Below are 15,548 nucleotides of genomic sequence, written 5' to 3'. Positions count from 1 at the left end.
ATTAAAATCTTTCTAGCCTTTAATTTACCTCCTTGTAGCATGGACAAAGCAGCAGACTCCAGTTGTGCTTTCTTTGTACAGCAAAGCTCCTGGTGTGACAATAAAGCGATGCTGGGAGCTGTGTGATGCCAAGGGCTGGCTTGCACTGCCACCCGGCACCTTGCAGAGCTATTTTCAGCCATGCAAAACGATCACACGCAGTATTTCAACAATGTTCATAGACATTTCAGATGCAGAGAGAGACTAACCAGTCTGATTCCCCTCTCCCATATTTCACAGTCTTACATTTCAATTCCCACATGAATCCCAGTAACTTCTGCTTCATTTTGCTCACTGCAAACTCAAAATAGACAAGTTTTGCAACCCAGAGACTCCTGCTGTGTCCTTCAGGCACTGGGGTGCTGCTGATGTGCTGTAGGTAGCCAGCCCAGGGGGAGGGAAGGTCTGGTTCACCTACAGCTAACTGGGAAATTTCCTGAGTATGCCACTTTCTCACATTTAAATTCTTCCAAGAAAAGCATATTTCATTTTTCCTAGGAAAGATGACTCAACTTAGAGAAGCAGGAGATTGAGGCTGGGGCTGGCCAGGCTTCCATGCACTTCCCAAAAAATATGAACAATTCCATGTACAGATCCTTGCAAACCTGTCTTCTCTGCTTAGTGCCCGAATTAACAAGTGCTTTGGGTGTGTCTTACCAACATTACAGAGATAACTACCAAGGTTAAAGAACTCTATATTTTTTGAAAATGTTTTGTAAATATACATATTTAAATATATACACACGTATATTTACAAAAACTTTAGGGGATTGTAAACTTCCCCGCCATGCTTACTTAAAATGCTTTTAAGGAGGACTTTTGCTTCTGGAGGACCTTACCTTGTTCACTCAAGTTTTCTTTAAGTAGTGATTTCCACACAGAAAATATCATATAGAGCCCAAAACAGAAATGGGATGGATCCCAAGTGTCTCTTTTCCCCCTGGCCCATCTTCACTTACCCACTGTGGAAGCACTGGCTTGGGATACACAGCAGCTCCTTGGCACAGGTGCCCAAGAACCTCCAGCCTGGCTGTGAGAAGTGGAACAGGACCAACCTTGCAAGCCAGTTCCCTCTTGCTGGTGCCTGCAAGGACACGTGGCTGTGTGCCAGGAGATGGAATAACCATTGCCCCGCGCTAGTTATGGGGCAGGGATGCTGCAAGGCTGTGCTAATTAGTGCTTGAGACGCCTCTGTGATCTGTAGATGAAAGGTGATTTACAGCTGCTAATTATTGCTCTCCTTCATGTGAAGTCTATTATTTCCTGGTGTCCCTCATTTTGACTCATGCCACATCCCGTATTTGGCACAGGGCAGGTTCCTCTCTATAGAGGTGGTGCTTTACATCTCCAGCTGCTTGCACACTGCACAAGTGTGTGATCTGCTCTCAGCACCCATTTGAGGCAGCCTGGCTGTGTCCATGCTTGGGAAACTTGGGCTGGAATTTGCACAAAGGTACAACTCATGAGCAGATTCCTTAGCTGCTGTATTCAGAGGGGCTGCATTCAGTGCTATGTGCATTCAGCTGGGTTGTGCACTCAACTCTGTGAACAGCCAGAGGACCAGGTGGGTGAACCAGAGAGGAGAAACAGGAATATCCCAAGCTTCCCTGCTTGGGATTGCCCCAGGGAAGGAGAAGAAGCCAGAGAGGACCAGACTGGGGCCTCTTAGTCTATGGTTTCTCATCTGTGTCCCAAACCTCCTGGGCAGGAATTACAAAGCAGGAGAGGTTCGTGTCTCTGGTAGGTGTCTGGAGGGAAGGGATATTAACGTGGTTTTGTGAACAGCCCATGGATAGCAGAAGGAACAGGTATATTCAATGTCCTTCCCACGTTATGCCCCATGGCACACACACGTTGTCAGGCTGCAAAAGCAAGTGACATTTTGCTCTTATTGCTAAATAAAACAGAAGAAAGTAGCACGTGGTGTAAGGTAGTTGTAACAACAGAGGAGGAAATATCTCTGATATTCTACACTAAAGCAATTCTAGCACAGAGTGGGATTTCCTTCCCCCTCACTCACCGTGCAGCTCTCCAGCTGGGAAGTAAATGGCCACTCACACAAGCTGGCACAAGGCAGCCAGGGATTTTTACAACTGAAAGAGATCTACCTCCTGCCTAGCCCTCAGCAGTTTCCACCTTCTTCCCTGAAGTCCACAGGATTTTAAACCTGCAAATGATGAGAATCCCAGGCAGCCTCACGTACCAGAGAACAAGGAGAACTGGATGGGGCTTCCAGTCTCATCACAGCCCTCTCTCCATCACCCTGCCCCCTTGGCTCCACCAAGCCCTCCTGGCTGTTTGCCTACACGGTGAATTGGCCTGGGGCTGCTGTTACTCTCCCCATCACACTCTAATTCCAGCTTTGGCTTGCTATCAACAGACCCATTTGGGTCTTGTGCCACCTTCCTGGGAGCCAACGATGGCAAGAGCCCTGCTTGTCCTCTTCAAAAGCCCCGTAAATGTACACACAGGCTGCCCAGGGATGTGTAACATGAAGGAATCGGAGTGCTGAGCAGAAACAAGATTGCAGAGCTGCACCCCAGTGGCAATGCACATGCATACAGAAGGAGGCTATTTCAGAAGTGTTTGTGCCAAGTGAGCTGATGAAGGCTGCAGTGCTTCTCTGGGCCAGTGTCACCCTCACACCCACCTGCAGATCCCTTTGTGGGGGCTATGAGACCCATGGGACCTGCAGCCCTTGATGGAGGAACTCGGTGCTTCAGGCTGATGTTGTGACACCTTCCCCTACTCCACATTCCTGCAGTATTGTGAATCCTCTGAGGTATTAAGAAAGCCACAAGCTAATTCCTTTTCTTGCTACAAGACAATCAATGGAGTGAGCCAAACACTGCTATGGGGAGCGTGGACTCATTCGAAGTCCCACTTATGCTGCAAAGGGAAAACACAGAAAGATCCCCACCATAAAATCTGCCTTCTGCTGTGTTGTATTTCCTTACTGCAACATTTCCTTCAGAAGGTTCTGTGTTGAATTCCTCAATGTGTCAGGGCAGAGGGGCCTTGGGTCCAAAGTTGCTTTGCACATCACTCACCCTCATGGCAGTGAGACCCAGCATTTGCTGGGACAGGGTCTTGCATTGTACTCCTGCACTTCTGTATGGATTCTACTAACTATGGGAAATGCTGAAAACAAGTCTTCAAAACCTAACCCTGCTCAAGCAGAAGCTGATTTTAATGGCTTCTGCTGAACATTAACCTTACATGTGTTACCAAGGAGTGAGCAGAGACATAGGCCATGAGCACCAGTTAGAAATTGACATTTTACATAAGAGGTTGACAAACCAGGATCATTTTGACACCTTCAATAAGATAAAATATGGTAGAGTATTAAAATTCTTTTCTTTTTAGCAGCTGAATATTCGTGAATAACAGTTTTTAATAACCATGAATGACGACACCAAACTGCCACACCCCTAATTGAAATCATCACTCACTTCTTCTGGCAGGTAGGAAGGGATTTCTCAGCTTTCCTCCTCCTTTTAAACAACCTCTGCAGCAAAGAAACACTAAAAGGTGGAAAAAACACACATTTTTGCGTGGTGGTGACATTGACAGATGTGATGGTGCAGGCTGTACATGACGTTGTGATTTTTTATTAATAACTCTGCACTGCAGAGCTCAGTTAAGAAAAGAAGGAGTGCCTGAGTGCGTGGGGAGGACAGCTTTGTTCTTTGGACTTGCAAGAGAAAGAACGTAACGTCAAAGGTAGAAACACAGGAGGGGAACAAGACTCACAAAGGAGGCAATGGGCTGTGGGTGGCTGTGAGCACCAGGTACATGCAGCAAACGAGACCCCAGCCATCAGGTATCCAGGCTTGCAAATCAATTGTCTTGGATCAGCAACAAGAGGGCAGGAAAAGATGCTCTCTGTTTGTGGGAGCAGATAAAAGAGGTCCAGTCGTTTTAAATAAAAGGGTTTGGGAGTTTTTCTTTGCTGACTGTTATGGTGGATTACCCACAGAAAAACGCTTGGTCCTTTCCTCCAGCAAGGGAGTGTTCTTGTCCCTTCTGGCCCTCACAAATCACCCACGCAGAGGTGTGCAGAGCCGGGCAAGATGGGGAAAGAGGGATTCCCTCTCCAAAGCCAGCAGATGTCTGCAGCCTCGGAGGAGCTGCTCTGCAGGGAGGACCCGGGCGGCTGGAGGAGCAGTGGGGCTGTGAGAGTGCCAGCCTGTGATGAACACACTGTCCCCAGTCACGTCGCCGCACCGCCGAGGGGAAGGAAACCAAGCTTCAAAGGGAGGGAGGCAGGAGGGGCCCGAGTTCCGGGGGCGGCTGCTCCCCAGTGTTTGTCATCATCCAAAGGAAGAGTGAAAGTTTTCGCTCTTGGGATAATTATTAAAAACATTTGGGTCTTGCTTTCACATGCCCTCTTCTTTTTTGTTTTTTTAATTAACTGTAAGCCCCGTCCTGGCTGCTAAACAGGGATCTGCGGAACTGAGGCTTGTTTAAATACAGTGATTTATGTTCCTTTGGAAGCGAACTGGCATTTCTGAGGAACCCCACCCAAGCCTAGCAAATACCATGGGAGTGCACTGACTCACTGGCTGCTGGCATTCGCTCCTCTCCCTCGATGGCTGGAGCCTGCAGCCAATTTGGGCACATGCGAGGCAGTCCCGGTAAGTGAACCCGGGTCCCCAGAGACACCTTACACGGAGCAAGCGCCTGCCAAAACCTCCTGCTCCCAGGAGAGGCTGAGCAGGGAAGAGCAGCAGCACTGCAAGGCTGAGTCAAGCTGTAATCACCGGAGCGATGCGCTGGAGGAAGCAGCGTGTTGGCACAGCCTCTGCCTCCAGCGAGGGCTAAGAACCCGCTGCCAATTAACAAGCGTTCACATCGCCCGAGGCCAGCGAGCCTTGCGGACTGGCCTGCCTGGCAAGCCTTGGCAGAAGCCCCTTTGCTTTGCTACACCGTGAGAGCAGCCGGGAGGGTAGATGAGCTTGAGGAAGCTCTTAAAAAAAAACAATAAAAAAAAAAGAATCCAGTGCCGCCTGCAGAAAGATCAGGCGAGGCAGCAATACCCGCTGAGCACCTGACACAGAGCAGCCTGACTCGGGGAAATCACTTCAGCCATTTGCAGGTGCGATCTTGGTTAGATAAATAAATAAATAGACATCACCGCATTGTTAAAATGGCCTCTGCCTACTCAGTGCTCTGCTCCCTCACATTAATGCGGTTGAGTTTGATGAATTGAGGGAGAAAAGTCCCTTTTGACTGCAGTGCTCCCAACAGGCTGCAGAGCCACCCTTACAGGCGGCTCTTGCCTGGCTCATGGTTTATCTCCCAGCTTTTGCATACATCCCATATACAAGAAAGTCCTCTGGGACCACCTGTTCACTGCCCCACCCACGCTAAGGAGACCCTTTCCCATGCACCCAGAGACAGCAGCACTGATCATGGGTGTGCCTGGGTGCTGCTTGCCTTGAAGAGCATGTGCTGGTAGCTGTGCCACTCGTAGGGCCCCAGCGTTCCCAAATGCTATAAACTGAACCAGCTGGGCCGGTCTACCCCTGGGTGGTTTTTTTTTTGCTAGCTATCCATCCAATATCTGCTGTAATAAAAAAGGCAAATCAGAAAACAATGCCGTCTGTTTGTGTGTTGTAAACTGGGAGAACAGCTGCTACTCCTGGGCTAAATGGGAAGCCTTTCCTTGAAAGCCATAAAAAGCAGAGTTTCTCCTTTCAGTTGCTGCATCATATCACAAAGAATGGCTTCTGCCAGCCTTGCTGCCTTTTTTCTAAATAAAACCAGGTACAATGGTAGAGAACAACACACAGGATGCAACTCTGCCCCTCAGCGCTCAGCTGTGCCTTTGGAGAGCCAGAGATGCATCTGAGAAGCAGAAAAATTGTTTCCTGACAATGTCCATCATGCAGGGGAACCTGAACACACACTGTCCCCGGTGTGTGAATTGTGGCATTGTCTCCAAACACAACCAGCACCATCCCCCTGGAGACTTTCCCTGCAGATGACAGCACTGAGAGACACTGTGTCTGGTGTGCATTGCAGATCACTTTGGAGTAATATCTCCATCTCAGATTGAAACAAACCTCCCTGGGTCATTGGTGGACTCAGGGTACGATGGTCTATGGTACCACCCTTTCCCAAATGGGTTCTCATTTCTTCCTCCAGGGTCACTGCTCCAAGCAGAAGTGTGTGTCAGCTTCATCAGAAGCTAAAAGCTGCTCTAAATCTACTCTTGGGCTGCCTGGGCAGCCCAGCCTGCACACTCCCCACCGTCCCCAAACACACAGAGGCTTTGTTTAAGCATTACTCAGCTAATATTTCTTTTTCCATGACTTACAAAAGGTGCACTAATCACTGTGGGAGAGCAGGAGAGGCCAGGGAGGATTGCCACTCCTTGCACCACCACAGCTCCAGCCCCTGACCCTCAGATGTGACAGTGGTGTATCCCACCCACCGAGCTGTGCATCCAGCCCTGTGCCAGGGCTCGGCTGCAATCCTGGAAAGCCTTCCCAGTTAGTTAGCTAGTTATTCTTTCCCAGCCTGTTGCTGGATTTATTTACCTCGGTGCCAGGCCTTTTGGGGACTTGCAGCATCAGGCCTAGAGCCCCTTTGAAACTTTATACAGATGGGAGTACGAAAAGAGCACAGGAGCAAGGGGATATAAATAAATGGGAGATGTTTGCTCTTAGCTGAGAATAACCCTGTTTGATGGGAGAAAACTTTTGTCCTATTTTCTGTTTTATCAGTGGAACAGCACTTGACAAGACCACTGCTCGGCTTTTCTTTTCTTGTCATTCAGAGGGAAACATTTCTGCCTTAACAGAGATGATGTTTCCTTGCAGACAGAAAAACAGCCCATACCCGAGCTGCAGCAGAGACAGCTCATCAAAGCTCCAACAAAGCTGCTGTTGTGCTGTAAGGCAGCAAAGCAAACAGCCTGTGCCTGTTATCATTTGGGCTTCACATGTGCAGCACTGTGACCACCACTAACAACTGCATGGGCTAAATTCTCATATCCCTGCTCTGATTCCAGCTGTGTTCCACTAACAGCCCCACTCTTTTCCATAAAGCTGCCAGGGCAAATAGCCATTGTGAAAATACAGGACTTGGAGAGGCTGCATGGCTCATCCTGGCCTCACACAGGGAGGATTCTTCAAGGATCCATCAGCACACAGGGATTGCATCACCAGCTCCCAATATTAGCTTTCAAAGGAGACAAAAATTAATATCTGCTATCCTAAATCATACCATATAAACAAGTATCATTTAGCTGAGGAAAATGGAGGTTCAGGAGGCTGTCAGAATCTGGGACTTTGCTGGTGAGCTGCAAGCTCTCTCTTTCCCTGTTTCCCAACACCAAGGGGACTCAGGCAGAAGGAAAGCAGAGGAGCTCCCTCTCCCCCAGCCCCAAGGACTCCCCTCTCTGGGAAGTAGTATTGGGAGCACAGGAGACTTCAAGAAGAGATTAGGTGAATTTGTGGGTGGTGGGCACACAAAGGTTTGGGAAGTAGGAGAAACAAGATGGAATTTCAGGTGAAACAGAGTTGCAAAAATAATTTCCTGTCTCCTGAAACATTTTAATTGACAACTGGACACCTTCAACAATGGCTGTCCTCCTGAGAGTGGGATACTGTGTAAAATCATCTCCTGGACATATACACAATGTTTCAATGGGGAAGAGGAATACAGGACAACATCCAAAACGACCAACATCACCTAACCTGGGACATTCTCAAAAGGCAACATTTAGATGTATTGAAATAAATGCCTTTTTCCCATTAAAATTTTGACCAACACCAGCATATTCAAGCAAAACACTTTACTTTCAAGAAACTGCTCCTACAGCCATTTTCTTTTTTTATTTATTTTTTTTTTATAAGGGTTTTCTCCTCACAGACACCCATTTTCCCAAGGGAGAGGTCAGGAGTAGGCAGGGCCTGGGGCTTTGGGGAGAAGGGCAGGAGGCTGGCAGCAGGCTGGGGATTGGTTTTTCCATGGCTCCCTCTAGTGTGTACAATCCAAAATGGGACTGAACACAGACAAGGAATTTCGTGCACTTGATGCAACCTAAAATAGGTTTAATACAACAGGCACTTACAATGTATTTCCAGAGAAGATGTTTGCTCTCGTATAAATTCTGCCACTCTTGCACAGAAAAAGAGCTACAGGGGCTGCAGGAGCAGCTGGTTGAATTTTGTGTGCTTGCAGTCTGATTTCTGTGTTTCTGAACCAAAAATTAAAAGGTCAGAGAGTCTCTTCTGTAATAGCAGCTCTGGCCTATTTTTCACCTATTTCCTTTTCATTTATTCATATCTTCCTCAGGGACTGATCTACCTATTAGAATAATAGGGTTATTTTCTGAGACTAATCTAAGAAAATAAATTAAAAAGTCTAAACCTTTCATTAGATCTCAAAGAGACAGAATTTCTCGGTCAAGGAGAGCCGAGACACTCAGGAATAAATGTCCAGCAAATAACATTTATTAATTATGTATATTCATACTCACAGCCATGGACAAAGGCAGCCTCCACAAGCAGGCTCACAGGAGGCTGCCTGCAAAATAATGTGTTAAGTAAACAACTCCTTTATTGGTCTAAGTAGTCATGTAGTAAAGGAGCTCACATTTCCAAGTAGCTGTGGAGCAAAATAATAGAAAAGCTATTAAAGTCCAGAGAAAGATTGCATTATATTCCCTAAATTAAAGCCTAAATCAGTACAGATGTAAATATTAGGGTTCCCACTTTCTTCCACTTCTGAATATCAAGCAGAACTTGACCAGAACATAGAAGTCCTTTAAATAAACGCCTCTTTTTCCCCTGGACCTCAGGTGGGGGGAGAGCTTTGCCCTGAGGGCAGAGATCCTGGCACTGCATGAGGGCCAGGATCAGGCTGGGTTGTGATGTCCAGGCATTTCTGGTGCTTGGCAGGTAGGAACACCTAAAACTAAGCCCCATGATCAGTAACAAAGTCTTCCTCACACAACAGCTGATGACAAGGAGCATCCTTGGCTTTGGGGCCATGAGAAATGGGCTCTTCTCTGAGGTCTCACAAAAACATTAACCTTGAGATGTGCTCGGTAAGTCCCCTCCTGTCCTGACTGCATCTTCTTTGCTCCCCTGGGTGCTGAGCCCTCCCTTGGGGAGCTAGGCTGACCATCAGACAAAGCAAAAGAAAAGGGTCACACCCCAACATTTCTGTCAAGCGAATCCAAGGTGCTGTTTAATTATTATCAGCCCTGAGAATTAACCAGAATGATTTCCCAGGACCAGAGCTATGGTGCTGCATGAAACTGCAGGGGATGCATCCAACCTCCCTCACAAGGTCTGTGAGGAAGATGAACAGTGCCAGATGAGGACCACTGGCCTCTATCATGACCTGCTGCACAAAAGCAATATCTAAAATGATCAACAGGTTGCAAAGCAGGAGAGTTCTGTTCTGCAGCTGACTGATGGAAGGCAGCTTTGCCACGCTGTCACCTTCAGGGCAGTCTCCTTCCCACCCCCAAAAGCAAAGTGCTGCACCTCTCCATGCCTGGGTTTCCCTTCCAGGGAAGGCTGCAGGGCTGCACAGAATGGCCCCTGCACAGCATCCTGCAGGGGACAGAAGCCTGCAGCTACTGCACCATCCCCACAGGCACAGGGGACAGCACCACTGCCCCAGAGGCTGCTGCCAGTTGAGATATTCCTTTAAGGGGACAGAATGAACTGACCCATGAATATTCAGAACCCACATAGCAGCAGGACCTTTTCAAAGAGCATGCCACAAGAGTTAAGGGTGGCTGAGATGATTAGATTGTCTCCACTTGGCCTCTGCACTTGGTGCACAATTCAGCTAGTTGCACAGTGCAACTTTATCTGGCAAAAGTGTCCCTCACAGCAGCAGCCAGCCTTCATCTGGAGACAGCAGGAACTGGAGGATCCCCTGCTCCCCTCAGTGGCTTGTTCCAGCAGTTAATCACCCTCGCTCAGAAATTTGTTCATGAACCAGAAACATAAAATTAATGATTTCTTTCATCTCCTGCCTTGGCAGCCTGCTTGTTCTACTGACAGCAATGAGTCAGTAATCTAAAAAACATTGTACTTCATTTACAGTATTAACAGCTGAGTGTACAGATACAGAGATTGTATTTACCCTCATGGAAAGGCTGCAGCCTGCAGAAGGTGAAGAATGACTCACCTTTACATCTTAATTTCTAGTATTGCCTCTGCAACCTTTGGCTTGACCTTCACTTTTGTGCAGAAGTGACAGAAAAGCAGCCAGGTCAAAGGGATGAGGGTTTAGGGCATGAGTTACCAGATTCAGCAAAGAAGGAGGCAGGAGTATGTGGATCCCACCCTAGCACAGCTCATGGTCTGTGCATTACAAACTCCAGCCCAAGCACTGCTGTCTTATCCACCACCCAGGTGTCCTGGGAGGAAAATCTCTGCTGACAGAGTGTGTTCTGTGAGTTCCATCCTGCTCAGGAGCTGAGCACCACTGGGAAAAAATAGAGTACAACATTTCAGTTCTGATCTTCTCCCCACCAGAAATCTGACCTGCCACTCCCAGAAAATCAATGCAGCCAAACCAGATAATGCCACCCCTCTCCCCTTCCACGGGAAAGAGAGTGATCAGCTATGACAAATGCAGAAGGCCACAAAAAGTGCACTGCCTTAAAGAGCCATCAGAGTAATTTTAAAATCAATGTGATGTTTGACAAAGAGCCAGCATGACTCCTTCCAGACTGGCAGCGACATCCCGAAAGGCCCTGGAAGGGACTTAGGATTCTGCAGGCAGTCCTTTGCACACACTGATGCCGATGCAGCATTTTCTCAGCAAGGCCATGAAAAGTGAATTAAAAAAAAAAAAGAGGCAGCATTGCAATGGTGTGAGCAGCTGGTGAGGGGAAGTGGCACCGTGTGTGAGTCAGCAGCATCACAGTGACCCTGCAGAGCCACCCACACACCACGGATGGCCAGGCAGCCACGGCGTGGAATGTGCTCTGAAGGGCACTGGAGGAAGGCAGGACGTCCTTAATTATAATTTGTGTCCTCTCCACAATGGAACTTGAGGACAGGATGGAAGGCACTGTTTGGGGAAGCTGCTGCTGCAGCAACTGTTCCCCCTCTGCCTGGTGTGGTGCTGGCACTGCCTCACATCAAATCACTGCACATCAAATCAGCCCCAGCAGGCAGCATTATTTTGGCAAAGCCTGGTGCATGTGGGCTCCCTGGGCAGGATCTGGCACAGCTGGGCTGGGGGATCCGTGAGCAATCCCAGTACAGATGCAGCTGAGGCACAGCAGAGGTACCCAGGGTGTGGCAGGGCAGGGGGGCACAGGGCTGTGACAAGGACTCACCATGGACACTGTCTGTCCTCTGTGCCCCCACCCACCCTCCCTCAGCTGTCCCAGATGTGAAGTCCCAAATGTGTCTCCCTGAGGAGGGGATTAACCCACTCACAGCTCACAAATCTTTAGTGATTTCCAGAATGATGGTCACATTCCAGGCTCCTTGGCTGGGGGAAGAACTCTCCACCATTCCTCTTGGCAGCAGCTGCCCATGGGTCACCCCTTGGCTTAGCTGCCTGCCAGCAGTGGTGGCACCTGGCACCACCCCGGCCACCTCCAGGTGTGAGTCCTTCATGAGCAAACTCAGACACTGGAGCACAGGACCTGAGGGAATTGGTTCTATGATTCCCTCCTCATTATTCCCATACATTTGTACTGCAAGAATATATTTTTCTGGATTTTAAAAATTCAGTGTATCACTACTTTTTATTCACAATTCATTACTCGCAGGAAGCACCCATAACTTTCATACATATAAATAAGCAATACACCCAGACCTGCTCATTGCATTCATCTGTCCACCCTCACCTCTGATCTGAGGGGCTAACCATCTGACCTTGTATTGAATCAACATCAACACATGCCCGTAAAAAAACCTCAAAGAATTACAACAAACAGGGCAAAGGCAGCAGCAGTAAATGCACTTCCCAGCTGCAGCAGAGGTTACTCCACATCAACACTGCACTGGGAACTGAGCAAAGGGGATTTCCTTACATTGGTCTTGAGTCCAGCAATGGGAGTTACTCCAGGTGTGACCGTTCTTCAGAGGACAAAAAAATCCCAGTAATAGCTGTAAATTTACAGTAATAGCTGTAAATCTGTGGCTGGTGTCTGCAAACACCTTTGGGGAGCACAGCCACGGGGCCACTGGGCACCAGGCGGTGGCACCTGGGGTCCAGCCGGGTGCAGTGGCCACTACCCGCAGCCAGCGTGCCCAGCCGTGCCGGGGCATCCCCAGGATCACCGGGGCCCAGCTGGGATGTGCAGCACACATCTCCCTGAGGGGAGAATTTTGGCTCTTTGTGTGTTTACAGCCTCATAAAACCGTGGAGCTGCTCCAGGGAGCAGAAGTTCCTGCCTGGCCCAGGCTGTGAGCTACAGCCAGCCTGGGGTTTTGACAGGAGGGCTTTTGCCGAGCTGGTGTTTGGGATGGGAGCTGGGGCTGGGGGCCCCTGCCCAGCTGTGCTTTCTCACCCAGCCATAAAATCACTTCTTACAGCCCTCTCTGTCCCCAGATCCCTGCTGTGGGGCCGGCTCGGGGCCAGCTCTCAGCCACATGCAGAACACATCTGCCAGCCACGGGTGCTCCAGGAGGGATGGGCTCCTGTCCTTTGAATCCCCATCTCTTGTATCTCGTGTATCCTGTGAATCCCATGTATCCATCCCGAATATCCTGTGTACTCGTGAATCCCGTGTACCCCTCCTGAATATCCTGTGTACCCGTGAATCCCGTGTACCCCGTGAATCCCGTGTATCCATCCCGTGTATCCATCCCGTGTATCCCGAGTATTCAGTGAATCCCGTGTACCCCGTGTATCCATCCCGTGTATCCATCCCGTGTACCCCGAGTATCCATCCCGTGTACCCCGAGTACCCATCCCGAGTACCCCGAGTACCCATCCCGTGTACCCCGAGTATCCATCCCGAGTACCCCCGAGTATCCATCCCGAGTACCCCGAGTATCCATCCCGTGTATCCCGAGTATCCCCGTGTCCCAGCAGCATCTCCCCAGGGCATCCCCGCTGGCTCGCACCGAGCTCCAGGCAGGCACAGCCCGCGGGGACAGGGACAAGGGCTGGGCCGGACCCCTGCCCTGTGCTCATCAGCAGGGCATTGACTTCAAAGAGCGATGCTGCTGAGGGTGCTGCAGCCATTCAGACAGCTTTATTCATTGGTAATTAGGCAGGCGTTGTCTGGCATCTAGATTAATCCCACTTTTAATTATTTTGAAACTGTGTGAGATTTCCCAGGCATTAAAGATTATGTACGCGCTTGCTGATTCCACAGCAATTATTCTAATGTAATGATGTCTATTAATGCGCTTCCCAGCCTGCCATGCCCAGAGGGGAAATTCCCAGTCTCCCCCTGTGGAGCACACATCTCCCATGAGGCATAACCCCCCTAATCACCTGCTTATGTGGCACAAAAGAACACTTTCCATGTGCTTCACCTAATATTAATCACATTGCAGAGCTGTTGCTGTATCAAGTACCAAGCAATGACAGCAAAGGGGAGAGAGACCCCTTACAGCCACAGCCCACCCCAAAACCAGCATCTTATTTTTGTAGGATGTTTTGAAAGGAAAAGCTCACAATATTCCTATCCCAAGACAGGCTAAACCATTTAACCTGAAGTCGAAGGTTTAATTCACTTGTGGATCATTCGAGATCTTTACAGATTGCCTTTGCAATCTAATGACAGCATTTAAAAGAAGAATGTAGTTTCAAAGTGGGACAGTGAAGTGTGAGCTGAAATCCTCAAAATACAGAGCTGTTCCAAAACCTCACCTTTCCTTTGGTATAAATATACCCTGAGCTCATCCATTTCCCACTATAATTCTCATAATTCCCAGATTTCATGTATGAGAAAATTTACTATTCACTGTCAAAACAAGTGTGCCACTGGCCACCAGCTGATACTATGGAGCTGAGACACAGTTATCAGAATGAGGGCTCAAGTGAGTGCTGTGCCAGGACCCATTTGCATCCCCCTGCCCATGAGTGCCCATCAGAAAATATATATATTTGACATTAATCTCTCTAGCTTATACAGACGTTTATGTCCACAACTGATTGTGCACATCCCATCAAGTGAAAACCTTATTGGCAGTCATAGGAGAGAATACATAGATTAAAATAGCTGAGGATATCAAAAGGCAGTGGTTGCATTGTCCTGAAAATGAACACTCAGCCCTCACTATAACTATTTTGATTGCTTTGCATATATATTGTTTCAGCATTTCATTGCTCCCCAAACAAAAAAGCTATATAACCTCTCCTGCCTGGCCTAATGTATGCTCACAGAGCTAAACTGCATGACAGAGCTGCTGCGTAGAGACCACGGGTAATTTGGCTGATAGATCCTCTGGAAGCTCAGAGCCAAATTCGATTTCAGGCCCAAACTCGTCAGTCCGTCTCTAGAGATGGCAGAGCAGTGATATTAGCATGATGGCAACGCCGTTCACTCTGAACTCAAGAAATGGATTAAATGAAATTACACTCTTCCCTGATGAGGCTGGTGGAACAGGGAGATTGCTTTAGGAAACCCAGAATTGAATTTCATAGGTAAGAGTTCAGACGCTGTGCTATTTGCTCAGGAAGGTTTGTGCAGGCTGCTCCTCCATGGAGCCACAGCTGCCAGGGGGACAGGAAGGACACGGTGCCAGCTGCCTCTGGAGCCTGGAGCCCACCTCATTCGGATCATGGCTTGGTTTGGCAGTGCTCCATCCACTTTGGAGGCAGGAGATCCCACGTCCCCATCCCAGCACCCCCATTCCCACTTGAGAAGGACTCTCTGCTTCTCCCCTCCCAGGCACTGCCGCCCCAGCAATAACCAAACCATCCCCAGCTCCACCCAAATGCTTTGGAGATGAGTATTTTTAGTAAGTGAAAGATTTAAATTTATCCCCTGCTTGGAAAATATTTCTCCTGCAGAAGACATCTCCTTAAGGATGACCTCTCCACCCAGAGCTGCTCTCTGTGCCTCCCTGGGAGTACTGGGCCAGCCAGGCAGCTCAGGGCTGCAGCTCAAGGTTTGCATTAGTTTGACAGGTTTCCTCAATTACCTGATATTTCTGGCTCAAATATAAGGGAGGAGATGTATCAGGTTTTTCTCTCCTCTCCTCACTGATTTCATGAGCAAAAGCAGCTGAAACAGCAATTGCACAGGCATCTGTCAGGTGTTACCCATAGCACTGATATTTTGGATAATGTGAATTTAAAAAACAAAAAAGCCCATTAGTTCATTTTTATTCAGAAATTACATCATTGGAAGCAAATGTATCACAGCACACTGAAATAGATCATTTGCATAAAGAGGATGCAAAGGTCATTGACAAAAATCAGCTGAGCAGTTCATGTCCAACAGCCTTTGCATACCAGGTACCCTTTAGGAAAGCTTTAGTCCCAGCTCTAAGACCCAAACATGGCCCTTTGCAGGCCACACAGGTCTCAGTTATCAACTTTCCAATTTTTTG

The sequence above is a fragment of the Parus major genome, chromosome 4A (assembly GCF_001522545.3).
Source record: "Parus major isolate Abel chromosome 4A, Parus_major1.1, whole genome shotgun sequence".
NCBI lineage: Eukaryota > Metazoa > Chordata > Aves > Passeriformes > Paridae > Parus > Parus major.
Note: the sequence above shows the minus strand (reverse complement) of the source record.